The sequence below is a fragment of the Myotis brandtii genome, unplaced genomic scaffold (genome assembly GCF_000412655.1).
Source record: "Myotis brandtii unplaced genomic scaffold, ASM41265v1 scaffold8, whole genome shotgun sequence".
Lineage (NCBI taxonomy): Eukaryota > Metazoa > Chordata > Mammalia > Chiroptera > Vespertilionidae > Myotis > Myotis brandtii.
The window spans coordinates 2,972,206-2,987,584 of NW_005371219.1; positions in this window are offsets into that span (position 1 = coordinate 2,972,206).

The window sequence follows — 15,379 nt, forward strand, 5'->3', positions numbered from 1 at the left end:
ATATAGAGAGAGAGAGAGAGAGAGAGAGAGAGAGAGAGAACTCTACTTTGAAACAGTTAAAAAGTTCCATGTTTCTAATAAATAAAATGTATTATTATTATCATGTAAGTTTGGGCTACAGTATTCATAGCATTTGCTCATGATCATAATTACAGGTTTTAGTTTTCCTGTATGTGAACTTAATACTACTGGGGGTTCTCATTCCCTTTGTTGGACGAACACTTGATCTATGATCTCCTGAGGAAATTAAAACATTTCAAAATTTGTCTTAGTAATTTCAAATTTAACTGAGATAATGAAAATCTCCATTAACAATATGGAAATATATTCCTGATATTGAAAAAATTTAACTTGCTAACACTTTGTGATGAACATCAACCAAGCTTCTTTCAGTTAAAGGTATCAAAGTTGCTTGTTATGTTGTTACTAATGTAACCATGAGACATGTTCTGAGATTTAATAATTCTTTTAAAATATTATAGTTTACTAGAGGCCTGGTGCACAAAATTCGTGCATGGAGGGGGGATTCTCTCAGCCCAGCCTGTACCCTCTCCAACCCTGGACCCCTCAGGGGATGTCCAACTGCGGTTTAGGCCTGATCCTGGGGATCGGGCCTAAACCAGCAGTTGGACATCCCTCTCACAATCCAGGACTGCTGGCTCCTAACTGCTCACCTGCCTGCCAGGCTGATCACCCCTAACCGCCTCTGCCTGCCGGCCTGATCACCTTTAACTGCCCCCCCGCCCGCCATCCCTCACTAACTCCCCTGCCGGCCTGGTCGCCCCACACAGCCTGCTGTTCGGTCGCTACTGTTACTGTGATGGCGTCCTGGACAATTTGCATATTCCTCTATTATTAGTATAGATATGCATATCATTTCTTATAAGAGAAATTCCAAAAGATGTACTATTACTTTGCAAAAGAAAAATCCAAGAAACTGCTGTGAATAATTTAGCTAATGTATCCTGTCTGTCTGCCTGAAGAACTTGTAAAATTTCTTGCAGGGCAAGTCTATTGGTGATGAATTCTCTCAGATTTTGTTTATATGAGTATGTGTCTTTTTTCTCCTTCACATCTAAAGGATAAATTTTTCAGGTATACAAGGCTGCTGTTTTTCTCTGTTATTTTACTATGTAAATAGCTCACTTCATTCTCTTATTATTTGCATGGTTTCTGAAGATAAATCCTTTAGTAATTCCTATCCTTTTTCCTCTGTAGGTAAGGTTTTTTTTTTCTCTTCTGCCTTCCTTCCAAAAAATTTGTTTTTGTCTTTGGTTTTTGAACTCTGAATGTGATATCTCTAGGTGTTTTACATTTTTGTATTTATCCTGTTAGTTTTTCTTCAAGCTTTCTAGATCTGTGGTTTGGTATCAATCATTAATTTTAAATTGTTCTTGGCAATTACTGAATCAAATATTTCTTTTGTTTTGTTCTCTCTTCTCATCTGCCAAACTAATTCTACACGTTATCAAATTATCTCTGAGTTCTTTTTGATATCTTGTTCTATTTATTTCACTATTGTTTCTTTGTATTTCATTTAAGGAAGTTTCTGTTAATGTGTCCTCAAGTTGACTGATTCTGTGTTGAGTGTACTAAGGAGCCCTTTGAACAAAAATTGCATTTCCATTGCACTGTTGTTGATGTTTAGCTTTTACTTTTATTTATTCCCCTGAGTTTCCATTTATCTGCTTCAATTATCCATCTGCTTTTACATGTTTTATACTTTTTCCTTTAGAATCCTTAACATGTTGATCACAGTTACGTAAATTTCTGTCTTGTAATTCCACCTCTGTATCGTATCTGAGTTGGGCTCTGATGACTGCTTTGTCTCTTCAGACTGTTATCTTCTTGTTTTTTGGCATGCCTTTTAAGTTTTTGTTGGGAGCTGGATGTGTTGTACTGGAAATAAGTTATGCAAATAGTTCTTTAGTGTGAAGATTTATGATAATCTTTCACACATCTGGGCTATTTTTAATGTTTGCTGTAACTACAGGTGCCAAAGGCTTCAATTTCCTTGAATGCCTTTGTTTTTATCTCTTCTCAACTTTGGGCTTCCCTAAATAGTCCTGCTCAGCGAGTTTGGATCTGGCTGTCCTTTCTGCTATATACTGTTATTATACTGAGCCCTGATGATGTGGTGATAAATTGTGGTCAGTGTGGAGAGGAGGCCTTCTATAATCTTCTGATTAAATCTCATTTAGGGATCCTGTGTCTTAGGGGTACTGTGCCTCCACAATTGTATCTGTAGTGGTATATTTTTCCCCTCTTTTTCCTCTACTCTCTGAATCGGCAGTAGCCTTCCCAATCTATTTCCTTGAGACACTACCCCTGTTGAGTATGTTTTTTCCCCCTTATATGAAACAGGAAAGCTAGAGCAGGAAGGAGTGGAAAGAATGTACTATCCCTAGGTTGAATAAATCTCTGGTAAATTCTCCCCATCCCCCCCCCAAAATAGGCTTTTGTTATGGAGTATATTTTGGATGTATTTTATAATGATTACTTTTCCCTTCCTCCTGATAGAGTTACGTGGATTCTTTATTGGATTTTTACTATAAAAGCCCATGACAGTATAGGGGACCCCACTAAGATGTAGCACCCAGGAGTTGAGCCTCCAGCAATTCATCAAAATTACCATTTAAAGGGTCCAACCAGCTTATGGTTCCTGCTGCTTTCTTTGGCACCATCTAAGCAGATGGAGCCAAAAAAATGTAATTGATTTTCATTTTAGTCAGTTTTTCCTTGTAATGATGAAGATGATAACTTCTAAGCTCTTTACATTTTGGAGATAAAACTAGGTTCGAGGACTATTTTTATTTAAATGTCTTGACCAATAAAATTCAGAGTGAGATAGGTAACTTGTTCTCTCAGATGTCTTATATCAGTAGCTCCAAAAGGTCAGTAAATGCTATCTTACTGCTCCTACATTCACTCTGAGGAATAGAATTAAAGAAAAACACCCTCCCGCACAACAGGGAATATCTTGGAACAGAGAAAGCTTAAATCACTTTCCGATGGTGATAGAAAAGCATCACAGCAAAAGTAGGTACAGAACATATATAGTCCACTGTTTTAGTTTCTGGACCCAATTTTGCATGCTCTCGCTCTCTTTTTATTTACTCTTTTTTGTTGTTGGTTTTTTGTTAATCTTTACCTAAGGATATTTTTCCATTGATTTTTAGGGGGAGTGGAAGAGAGAGGGGTAAGACAGAGAGAAACACTGATGTGAGAGAAACACATCGATTGGTTGTCTCCTGCACAAGCCCCAACGAGGGCCTGGGCTGGGGAGGAGCCTGCAACCAAGGTACGTGCCCTTGACTGGAACTGAACCCGGAACCCTTGGGTCCTCAGGCCGAGGCTCTACCCATTGAGCAAAACTGAAGTATGGTAGCAATCATCTCAGGTAGAAACTGTAGTTTAACTCTAACCCTGTTGTTTGGCTTAACAATAGAAAAGTTACTTTGATTTTCTGAATTGTATAAATCATCCCTTTCGATTGAATGACTATCCCATTGATTGTTATCTTAATGGTTTTAGAAAGCACATTCCTCTGTACCTGGGAACCAGGACAGCACAATTATCCCAAGACCCGAGGGTTCCAGATAATGCGTTCCAGTTGATTCAGTGGTCCTAAGACCAGGACAGTGCAATTACTCTAAATTGCCTCGATGGCTCTCGATAATGAATTCCTGACAACTCAGTGGTCTGGAGACCCAAGGGCTCTAGATAATGTGTTTCTGACAACCCAGTGATCCGGAGACCCAAAACTGTAATTAACATGCTTAATTCTGCTTCTGTAAACTGCTTTTTTTGCGAACCAGGTTCCTCATTCCAAACCTTGGGATGGAATCAATCCCTTTGTGATTTTTGCCTGTATAACCCTGGAACTGTGACCATCTTGTTACTATGAGATTTGGGAAATGACCCCTCATAGTCCCGGACTGCAATAAATGTGACTCTTTGATTCGACTGCTTGAGGCGTCCTTCTGTGTTTCGCAGGGTACGTTACAACACAACCAGTTAGGGCTCTTTTTATTTACTCTTAATGCAAGCAACATATGGTTCTACATATCACTATGGAAATGAGAGTTGGGAGCTTTGGGCTAAGAGATCCTTCAGCAGCTGTGGTAATTCTGACACATCATCTTTGCTCATACTTTAATCCCAAATGATCCAACGCTGCTCTAATATTCCAGAAAAGCACAGCAGTGAAGTGTCAAGCAAGACCTTTATATCCTGAGGATTTGATCAACATGGTTGTGTGAGTAGCAAGCTCGACATCTTAAAACTGATATGCTCTGCATCCTGCAGATTCTCTGATACCTGGCATGAGTGCTTATGCACCGTTTTAGGGAACTCAGTGTGAAAAGCCGGGACAAGAGCCAAGCAGCTTGTCTAAAGGGCGGGGCAGGGAGTCAGGAATGCTGCCCGCCACAGAGGCGGAGGCCGGTTAGCACAGTGCCACGGAGAAGAGACACGCCAGGGTGCTTGCAGCTCCAGGTCACACCTGGTTTTCCAAATCACACAAAGCTCTCTGGTTCGGGAGGCTCAGCCCGCTGGTCCCAAGAGTGAGATAAGGAAGAGTGGTTTTGATCTCAAAACTGACCCAACAGTGCGTGAGAGTGCTGGCAGCACAGCCTGGAGCCTGCGGCAGAAGAGCAGCTTCCTCGTCAAGGTTCACAATCCAAGCTGATGTGCAGATGTCTCCCGTCTCAGCAGCGACCTGCCCGGTGCAGTGTCAGCTAAGAGAAAGGCACGTGGATTTCTGTATTTTCCATTGTTCTCTTTGATGACCATATAACTGAAGTCAACTGTTATTTTGTACTAATTCTATTAAACAATGAGTCAAGAATATTGTGAGTGTATTAAAAATCCATTCCCAAGTGGCGGAAGAGGTGAAGCAGGAGTGTGCCACGTGACATCTGTGAGCAAAGAATGACTGTCTAGGGCAGTGATGGCGAACCTATGACACGCGTGTCAGAGGTGACACGCGAACTCATTTTTTTTGGTTGATTTTTCTTTGTTAAATGACATTTAGATATATAAAATAAATATCAAAAATATAAGTCTTTGTTTTACTATGGTTGCAAATATCAAAAAATTTCTATATGTGATACGGCACCAGAGTTAAGTTAGGGTTTTTCAAAATGCTGACACGCCAAGCTCAAAAAGTTTGCCATCTCTGGTCTAGGGAGAGAAGGCGTTGAGTCATACATTTTAAAAAATAAGTTTTACAAAAAAGTTACTCTCAAGGAAGACTCAATATTAAATAAAGAGGAAATATATATGCGCAGAAAATAACTCACTGGAAAAAAGTAATATAAACTGAAAATCATAAAGTACATTTATATTGGATTTGAGAGCAGTCTATAATATGGTGACTGAAATAAAAATATAGGAAAATGCTGGGGCTAAATAATTTACAGGATAAAAGAAATATATATTTTGAAGATAAAAACTTATGACCATGATTTGCTTGTGTTTTTCCCCCTCCCAAGTTCTCTGTGTAAGATGAATCTGAAGGATACATTGCTCTTACAAAAACAATGATTGAATTGCTACTGTGGAAAGGCACTGAGGAAAAGTTGTATGAGTTAGTATGGAATATCCTCTAGCCATAAAAATGATTTTGTCCAGTTGGGATGTTATGGCTACCCCAAATCTGCAAATCAGTTCAGGATTCAAATCTACTGCCAAATGAGCAGTATTTGTGGTATGTGCTGATTTCCGTGGGCTGATGTACTCCCACCATGGCTACATTTAAAATGCTAGTGTGAAACTAATGAAAATTCCTGAAACTTTATGATCAACGATTGCAAATCTATACAGGGTTGCTGCAACACGCCACTGGCTCAGATGTTGCTTTTAGCTCTTGCAGCCAAGAAATGCATTTTGGAGAAACTGGAAATTAGGCTAAGCGTTAAAGGATAGGTGCTATAAAACTAGGTTTTGGGATGTGAGTTAATCCAGATAGGAAATTGCCCAGACCAGAATTGGAAATGCCCATGAATGAATAGAACAGAACAAGTGGTCTGAAAAGGGGATCTGATGTAGGGGTATAGAGCTGGAAAGATAAGATGCCACCAGAATTCATAGTGCCTTAAATGATGAAAGAAAAAGGTAGTGTTTTTGCTACAAGTAATGGGAAACTATGGAAGGTTTTGTCAGGTCTAAAACAAGATCACAAGGTAGTGGTGCATTGTGAAGACTAAGCCGGAAGACAGTGAATTGAAAGAGTTAGACTCAAAGCATGGAGAATAGTTTCCACCCTATCACAATTCAGGTTCCCCAGGAAGAATACTTTGAGACAGAGATTTGCATACAAGCCAGTTATTGGGGAAAGTTCTCAGAATCAATACTTATTGAGAGATTGAAGGAAACAGGCTTGAACAGGGAGAGCAGTTGAACTGCAAACAAAGCCCTCATTTGATCCTATGAGGAATCCAGCTGGGATGACCTGGAGTTCAGAGATATCTCAGAGTGGGCTGAGGGTTGTGGGTCTTTTTATTATGATGGCAACAGGTTATTAGATGTGAGCTGCCCCCAGAAGGGGGTGTTGCCTTTGGAAGCATCTCTCTTCCCCCAAGGAAGACAGGGGCAAGAGAGATAAGTAGGTAACCAACCCTTCAGACAGCTGTGAGACAAATGCTGCAGTCCTCAGAGGCGGATCTGGGTCGCACATCACAGCCCCACACATCTAGTTTAAGGTGGAAATGGAACTGGAAAAGGAAGCTGGGAGATGCATTCAAACAGAGAAATCCTATTGCAAAATTACTTTTCACTTACAAGTTCTGCTTGATTTAAAGTAACACTACAGTCTCTTATTGCTTGCTTACTTTGTTATTCTGTTTTGATTTCCTAAAAATGTTTATTTTTAAACATCATGTTCTTTATCTGATATGTTAAATAGCTAGCAGCCGTGGGCAAACTACGGCCCGCAGGCCGGATCCGGACCGGTTGAAATGAATAAAACTAAAAAAAAAAAAGACCGTACCCTTTTATGTAATGATGTTTACTTTGAATTTATATTAGTTCACACAAACACTCCATCCATGCTTTTGTTCCGGCCCTCCGGTCCAGTTTAAGAACCCATTGTGGCCCTCGAGTCAAAAAGTTTGCCCACCCCTGAGCTAAAGTGTTTAGGGTATAAATCCATTGACTGTTGTTTCCCCAGAACCTCCCCAATGATGGCTGCTCTCACTGTGTGTTTGGCGATATGTGATGATGAGGCCATGTTTATTCGATCACAATTAGGGAGAATCGCAGGGGCCATAACTAAATACCTCTCTCCAGAGAAGATTCACACTTTCTCCCATGGTGATCACAATTAGGGAGAATCGCAGGGGCCATAACTACCTCTCTCCAGAGAAGATTCACACTTTCTCCCATGGCGGCCAGGTTCCCTCCCAACCCGAGGTCCCTTCAGACCTCCCTAGTTCAGCGCAGGCATCCTAGGTCAGCTACCCTCACTCAGAGCTTCCTGTTCATGGCAGCACCGCCTTTCTGACTTGTTCAGTGGTCATTGATCTTTTCCCTCTCTGGTTTCAGTGTCTTGTGTTTTTGTTTTGTTGGAGATAGGGGTTTCCCTCGCTTTCCGGGAATTCACTGATGCACTGAGAATGAGTTTTGTGGAGGATGTACCTGCTTTGTAGTGGGAGAGTAGGGACATTGAAATATTTAGTCCATCATTCTCCGGGAGCCTAGTATGAGGAACATGGAGGCATGGAACAGGAATTTCAAATTTCTGGATTAGAAAACTGGGATAATGATGAAGAGAAATATGAAAGTCAAGAGAGAAAGTCGTATCTTTTTAATGGTTTGGGAGGAAGGTAGTGTGTTCCAATATATTGCACTATATTCTATGCATGATATATAAAAGTTTAAATACTTGAGTGTATTTAATATTTAACCCAATATTAAATTTTTATGCAAAAACATTTCAAATATAAGCTAGCACAGCTGTTAGTGCTATTTGGTAATCTAAAATAGTGCAAATATGTATAATTTTATATTTTTCTTATTATTTTGCATAAGAGAGCATTTTATTTAGTATGGGATCCAAAAGAAATTTGTGATATTTCAAGGAGTTGGATGTTAAAAGTGTTATCAGCTGTGAATGAAAGTGGCCTACATTAATCAACATTAACTATTTACATGAAGAAACACTACATCAATATCATTTCCAAATGAGGCATATATCAAAAATATTTTGAATTTTATACAAGGAGACCCCAAATTAACCTGTCCAGGTTTTTTCTAGGAGAAAACTAAAATTTTAGGAAGCGACAAAGACTATGTCCCACACACACGCTTAGCTAGGTAAAGAGAAAGTGATAAGAATTTCTAATCTGGATTGTGCCCTCATTCGCATGATAGTCTCTAGCAAATTTTCTGTCCTCTGAGATTTAGTTTGGCTGTGTCTCCTATGTCGAGCTATAAGATGGAGTTGCTAATTCCTGATTGCATACAATTCCTGAACATTTTAAGGTTAAAATTAGATAAAGTGCTAAGTAGTTCTTGAAAACTGAAGTGCTCTACAAAAACAGTTCCATGTAAAACCAGAACTTTACAAGAGCAATGCATGTAGAATCAGAACGTGTTCGCATATGTTCTCTCACTTGACCCTCACTTCCAAACCATATTTGCTGAAATGATCTTTGTACCTACAATGTTCCTCAGATATGAACATAGAAATCTTACTCCAACTTCAAGACCTCCCTCAATCACCACCACTTAACCCAAACCCTTTCCTAACCCTAATCCTATATAATAAAAGGGTACTATGCAAATTGACCCCAACAGCAGAACAACCAGGAAAGACCGGTTGCTATGACACTCACTGACCACCAGGGGGAAGATGCTCAATGTAGGAGCTGCCCCCGGTGGATAGAGCGCTCCCACAGGGGGTGTTACGCTCAGCCACAAGCCGGGCTGATAGCTACGAGTGCAGCAGCAATGGCAGGAGCCTCTCCCACCTCCTTGGCAGCGCTAAGGATGTCTGACTGTGGCAGCACTAAGGTTGTCCTTTGAGGGCTCCTGGGCTGCCAGAGGGATGTGTGACTGCCATTTTAGGCCCGATCCCCCAGGGAGTGGGCCTCAGCCGCAGGTGGATCCCCTGAAGGGTCCCGGACTGCAAGAGGGCGCAGGCTAGGCTGAGGAGCCCCCTGAGTGCACAAATTTTTGTGCACTGGGCCTCTAGTAATTATATATATATTTGCTTCATCTATTTAAAACATTTCTATGCTGATCTGCACCTTTTTATGATACTGTTTAGCTACTAGTTTTGATGTTTAGAGGTCACTTCCCATTTCCAGGCTGCAAGCTCCTGGAGAGAAAGAATTGCCTCTTTCTGAAGCTTCTGTTATACTGATACTGTTGTAATTAAGTAGTTATTAATAATAGGAAAGAAGCAAAGGGAAACCCAGACATTATGTGCATGTTCCCTGCAAACATTGGGGGAAGGAGACTGGACAAAGGGAAGATAGACACATACCCGGTAAACAGAGGTTACATAGGAAAAGTGCTTGCTGTCAGTCACACCTGGGGACAGAGAAGTTGGCCAGAATGGGTGTGGCCACTGCAAGGGTGAGAAGATTTGGGATACCCAACCCCCTAAACAAAGGGGTTCACTCTCTTGTGCTCCTGGCTTTCTTGGGACTCGTATGACTCTGGGCTTGTGGGGCTCTTTTGCCCCTGCTTCCCTGCATTCACCCACGTGGCCCACAGCCAGGTGGACCCCACACACAATGGACTAATGGACTGCAGCTAGCCTGATGCGGACCTAGACCCTGCTCCAACATGGAAAGAAAACTCTGGACACTGGCTTTGTTTTTGGCTTCACTGAAACCCCAGCTACACTTCTTCTATGACTGGGCTAAGGAAAATGGGACTTTGGAAACCCAGGGATGTAATTCCATGGAAATAAAGCTTTCTAACATATTTCATGCTCCTGTGACAGCCTATGGAGATGCTTATACCAGTGGTAACCCAAGAACCCTACTCTTACTAGCAGCAGGGACAGCTGAGGCATGGTTTTCTCTGGTAATAGTACCTTGCCTTGTTCTTTGCAGAGTGGGAAACAATACCTATTTTTTCAACTGAATTCTATAAAACATTTTTTTTATATTTTTATTGATTTCAAAGATAAAGGGAGAGGGAAAGAGAGACAGAAACTTCAAGGATGAGAGAGAATAATTCATTGATCAGCTGCCTCCTGCACACCCCCCACTAGGGATCGAGCCCACAACCCAGGCTTGTTGGCCGTGACTGGAATTGAACCTGGGACCCTTTAGTCCAAGGGCTGACTCTCTATCCCCTGAGCCAAACCGGCAAGGGCTAAAACAATTATTAATATTAATGACCTTTCTCTGGGATATTTTTAGAACAGCAACTTTTGACTATACATAAAAATGTAGGCTAAATAGTAAAATGAAGGTTAGTAAGGTTCTATGTCTGATTTATCACTATTGTGAAATAATTTCAATTAATTTGATTACATCCATTTTCCCTGACATGTTGTTATAGTTTTTATGACCCTGTTAATGAAGTTTTATCTCTGTAAGGTGATAAAAAATATACCCTGTGATCTCAGGGTATATTTTATTAATATTACTCTTTAAAGAAGATCTAAATTAAATCGATTCATTGACATCAGTAGTATATTTTGCTCAATTTCTATTATTAGTTCCTTCAGGGTTATTCTCCTTTTAAAAAAAGTGGTTAAATTATCTTTTTTTCCTGGAATGGTTCTGACAGTCCTTGGTGCCACTAGTAGGTACTTTGTTGTCTAGTCTCAAGGAATGTTCATTTGCTCAGCATCCAGACTGGTTACCTGAGGACAACCAGCTCTTTGATGTGTCTTTTCAAATAGAAAACTTGGAAGAAATTTAAATAGATTACAATTTTAGTTGCTAATTAGCTGCTCACGATAATAGAGTTAAATCGTTTCTTTGGTGGCTAGACCTCTTTCTTCTACTAATGACCGAGTGCTCTTGACCTGTGTTTAATGTAACTGATTTGTACAGGATGTGACTTTGTGGCACAATGTATCACATAAAAATATCTTATGAAACAGATATATCTGTGATCCAGCAACCCTGTAGTATATGAAAAGTTTTGCTAACCCCCTTGCTATATTAGTAATGCTTGGAAGAAATCCAATATGAAAAACAATTTTTTTCTTAAAATTGTATATAGAGGTGGAATCAGCTGGTAAAGGAAAAAAAAAGAGTTGATTATCTTATTCTATGAGTCATTCTATGCTAATAAAAGTAGAAGTTATGTTACAATAGGAAGTGGTATGTGAAAACACCCATGTTGCAGAGCATAGTGACACCCTCTACTGTCAGGTAAAGCAATTTGAAATTGTTTCATTTATTCAACAAACATATTTTGAGTACCCAGCATGCTCCAGGCCCACAAGTTTGCTGTGGATGCGGCATTAGACAGAACAGCTATGGCTCCTGGCTTCTGGGAGCTTGCCCTCAGAAAGTAGTGGGGCATTTGTTTACAGAGGCAAATGTTTAATTTTGAAATTTAAGAGAAACTATTACATTGTTTTTATCCCTTATGCCAGCGTATAAGTTCCATGAGGGCAGGGATATTTATTTTTATTCACTGACTTATCCCAAGTACCTAGAACCTATATTAGATTCTCAATAAATATTTGTTGAATAACTTAAATTTCTCTAAATTACAAGACCATGTATTCTAGCTGCCACTGGGTGGGGATGGGGGAGGGGGAGGTTGGGACAATGTTGTCACATTGACAGTAGGTCAGACTTTCCTGACTCCTACTCTTACCTGTATAAGCCATATCCTCCTAATTGCTTCAAAATTTCACTCATTTTTAAGAAATTCCTCAGAGTGTGTCCCAATATGAATACGTCTCACATCTGACAGGTTCTCCCTTTAGGGCCCAAGCCTGCTCGCTGACATCCTCTGCCAGGGAAGGGGCTGGAGGCTTCTTGCATCGACATTACTGCTGGGCAATCCGTCTCCACCAGAACCACGATGTGGTCCGTGCCAAGTGCACTGTCTCTTAATGTTTCTGAAATGCATATTTATGTCCTCCACTTAGAGTCCCCTTTTACCACAAAAACCCCAAAGCAGAGCTGCTCATGCTCAGGGTCTCTCAGACTTGCTTTTGGGAAGAAGATCTTCAGGTTCCCTGAGCAGTGCTCTACATAGAGCTCTAAATGGCTAAGTAAGGTGAGGGCACGCGGTGGACCTGGCTGCCGTCTCCCGTTCCTCTTTCCTTGTGTGGACCGACCCTCAGACACGGTGGAGGCAGCGCGGCCAAGCCTGGCCCTGCAGAATTAACTTGAGAGCAGCAGGCTCAGAGAGTAAATGACAAAACTAGAAGGTAACGGGAGGTAATACTGCTAGCCTCATGTGCGCAGCAATTTCTAATCTAATTGCCATCTTTAAATCTGACCATCTCTAGAAAAGTTATTTTACCTGATTTCAGAAAATGAAGTGCATTGCCCTTAAGTAAGCAAACTACTTGGGTAGGTAGAGAGAATGTAAACATAAATACAAATTCAAGGCTTCTGGCTGCATGTTATTTTATTTAAAGTCAGGTGGAATAAAATTGATAAGAGTTTACACGGCACTGTTGACTACTTGTGCCTGGCACTGTTGACTACAAAAGTAGAAGATAAAGCTTTTGTTAAATTGGGAATTGTTTTTTTTTTTTTTTTTTTTTGTGTGTGGGTTACCTATTATTTAATTCAACCTCCATAGCAATGAGGAATCAGTCAATACATTTTATGGGCAGATGTTGGTGCAGTGTATAGCTATATATGTGGTATGATTTTTTATTTTTTAAGATCTTCTGAACCCCACAATACTTCCTTGTCCTTTGTGCTTATACATGAAATCAGATGAGGAGAAATACATTTTCCAATTTCAGTTAGTTCAGTGCAGCTTGCTAGAAAGGAATGAGCACATTAAAGTTTTCCTTAAAGGAGGTTATCATGGGGTTGGGCACAGAGAGGTTTGGAGCCATTGCCAGCCTGCTGGTTTTCTGGAGAAGTGAAGGAGAGGAGAAGAAGGAGGTCAAGTTAGGTTGAAGGCAAGCTGTGCTTACCACATAAGTTTAGTAAAAATCAAATCAATGAGAATTATATCTGAACCATACCAATACTGAATTAAGAATTCGTATAATGACATGGAAATCCCATTGAACTGAGAATTAAAAATCCAGGTGTTCATTAGATTTCGATCTTTATTGGCTGAGTGGTCCTGGGCAAGTCATTGAAGTTCACTGGGCTTTTCCATTCGCTATAATGAGAAGGTTGCATGGGAGGACCTCCTGGTCCAGTACTAAAATCTTGTGATTCCAATGGCTGAGTTGTGTGGCTAGACCTGGAGAAAGAGCAGTGTGGGAACAGTCTGTGGGCTTTGTGGGAAAGGTAAGTGCTATAGGTTGTGTCCCCCCCCCCCAACATTCTTGTATTAGGACCTAATCCCCCATGTGATGGTATTTGGAGGTGAGACTTTTGGAAGGATTAAGTCTTGAGGGTAGAGCCTTATATAGAGATCCCAGCTTGTTCTCTTTCCCTTCTACCATGTAAGGACACAGTGAAAAGACAGCTGCCTATGAGGCATTAAAAGGGCCCTCACCAGACAATGAATCTGCCAGCACATTGACCTTGGACTTCCCAGGCTCTGGCACTGTGAGGAATACATTTCTGTTGTAGATAAGCCACCCAGATGGTGCTGTTATAGCAGCACAAACAGACTAAGACAGTGAGTCTAGAGCAGGGGTGGGCAAACTTTTTGACTCGAGGGCCACAATGGGTTCTTAAACTGGACCGGAGGGCCGTAACAAAAGCATGGATGGAGTGTTTGTGTGAACTAATATAAATTCAAAGTAAACATCATTACATAAAAGGGTACGGTCTTTTTTTTTTTTTAGTTTTATTCATTTCAAACGGGCCGGATCCGGCCCGCGGGCCGTAGTTTGCCCACGGCTGGTCTAGAGCATGGCCACCAGCAATACATAAAAGGGTTCTGTATCCAATTTCCAATGTGTGTGTGTGAGTGTGTGTATGGCAGGGAGTATCCCCACACCAACAAGCAATTCTTAGACATCAACTGGTTCAGTTAACCAATTTAACTCAATTCTTACACTATCCAGGATAGCATTAGACTCCACAGGTTAAGGGCTCAGTCCTAGAAGACCTAAGCCACACACACACACACACACACACACACACACTTTAATGCCAGTCAAAGGTCCAGATTGTCACTTGGTCTTCTGACAGACCAGCTATAGACTGGAAGTTCCAACAACCCTCCTCCCACTCAGGATGCCAATGGCAAGTTTAGGCTTTTGCCTGTACTTTTTAAAAATATATATTTTCATTGATTTCAGAGAGCAGGGGAGAGGGAGAGAGAGATAGAAACATCAATGATGAGAGAGAATCATTGATCGGCTGCTTCCTGCATGCCCCCTACTGGGGATCAAGCCCAAAACCTAGGTATGTGCCCTTGACCAGAATCAAACCTGGGACCCTTTATTCCGCAGGCGGACGCTCTATCCACTGAGCCAAACCAGCTAGGGCTTTTTTTTATTTTAAATATATTTTTATTGACTTTAGAGAAGAAGGGAGAGGGTTGCCTGTACTTCTGGCCAACTGGCTATAGTTCAAAGGTTCTCCCCCCCCACCCCTCAAAAAAAGGGGTTCCCACAAACCCCTTCTGGAGTTCAATTAATTTGCTAGAGTGGCTTACAGAACTCAGAGAAACATTTTTCTTAATAGATAACTGGTTTATTATAAGTCAGGGATAGCCAGATTTAAGAGATGCATAAGGCAATGTATTTGGGAAAGGGTGCAGAACTTCTAAGTGTTCACTAACCCAGAAACTCTCCCAAACCTGTCGTGTGGGGGTTTATAAAGACTTTATTTTATAGGCATAATGAAATAATTGGCTGGTAGTGATTGAACTCAATCTCAAGCCCCTCTCCCTTCCTGCAGGTCAGAGGGGAGGGACTAAAATCCCAACCCTCAACTCACAGGGTTGGCTCCACTGGCAACCAGCCCCCACCCTGAGGTGCTGTCTAAAAGGCACCTAGTGAGCAGAACAAAGGACACCTCTTACAACTTAGGACATTTCTAGGGATTTAGGAGCTATGTGCCAGAAATGGGGAGGACACAAAATCAAATATATACTTACTATAAGTTACAATATTGCTTATAGGAAATAGGTTATTGGAGAAAGAAAAGGAGGAGGAATTCCAGTCAGAGGGACACCAGGCCTGGAACAAAATGCATATTTTGGTCTCAAAGTGGCCTGACTGGCAGGTCAGATTGGTGGTAATAACACTGTGCACTTCATTTTCTAGAATGATCTTTGTGGTTCCAATCACAATTAC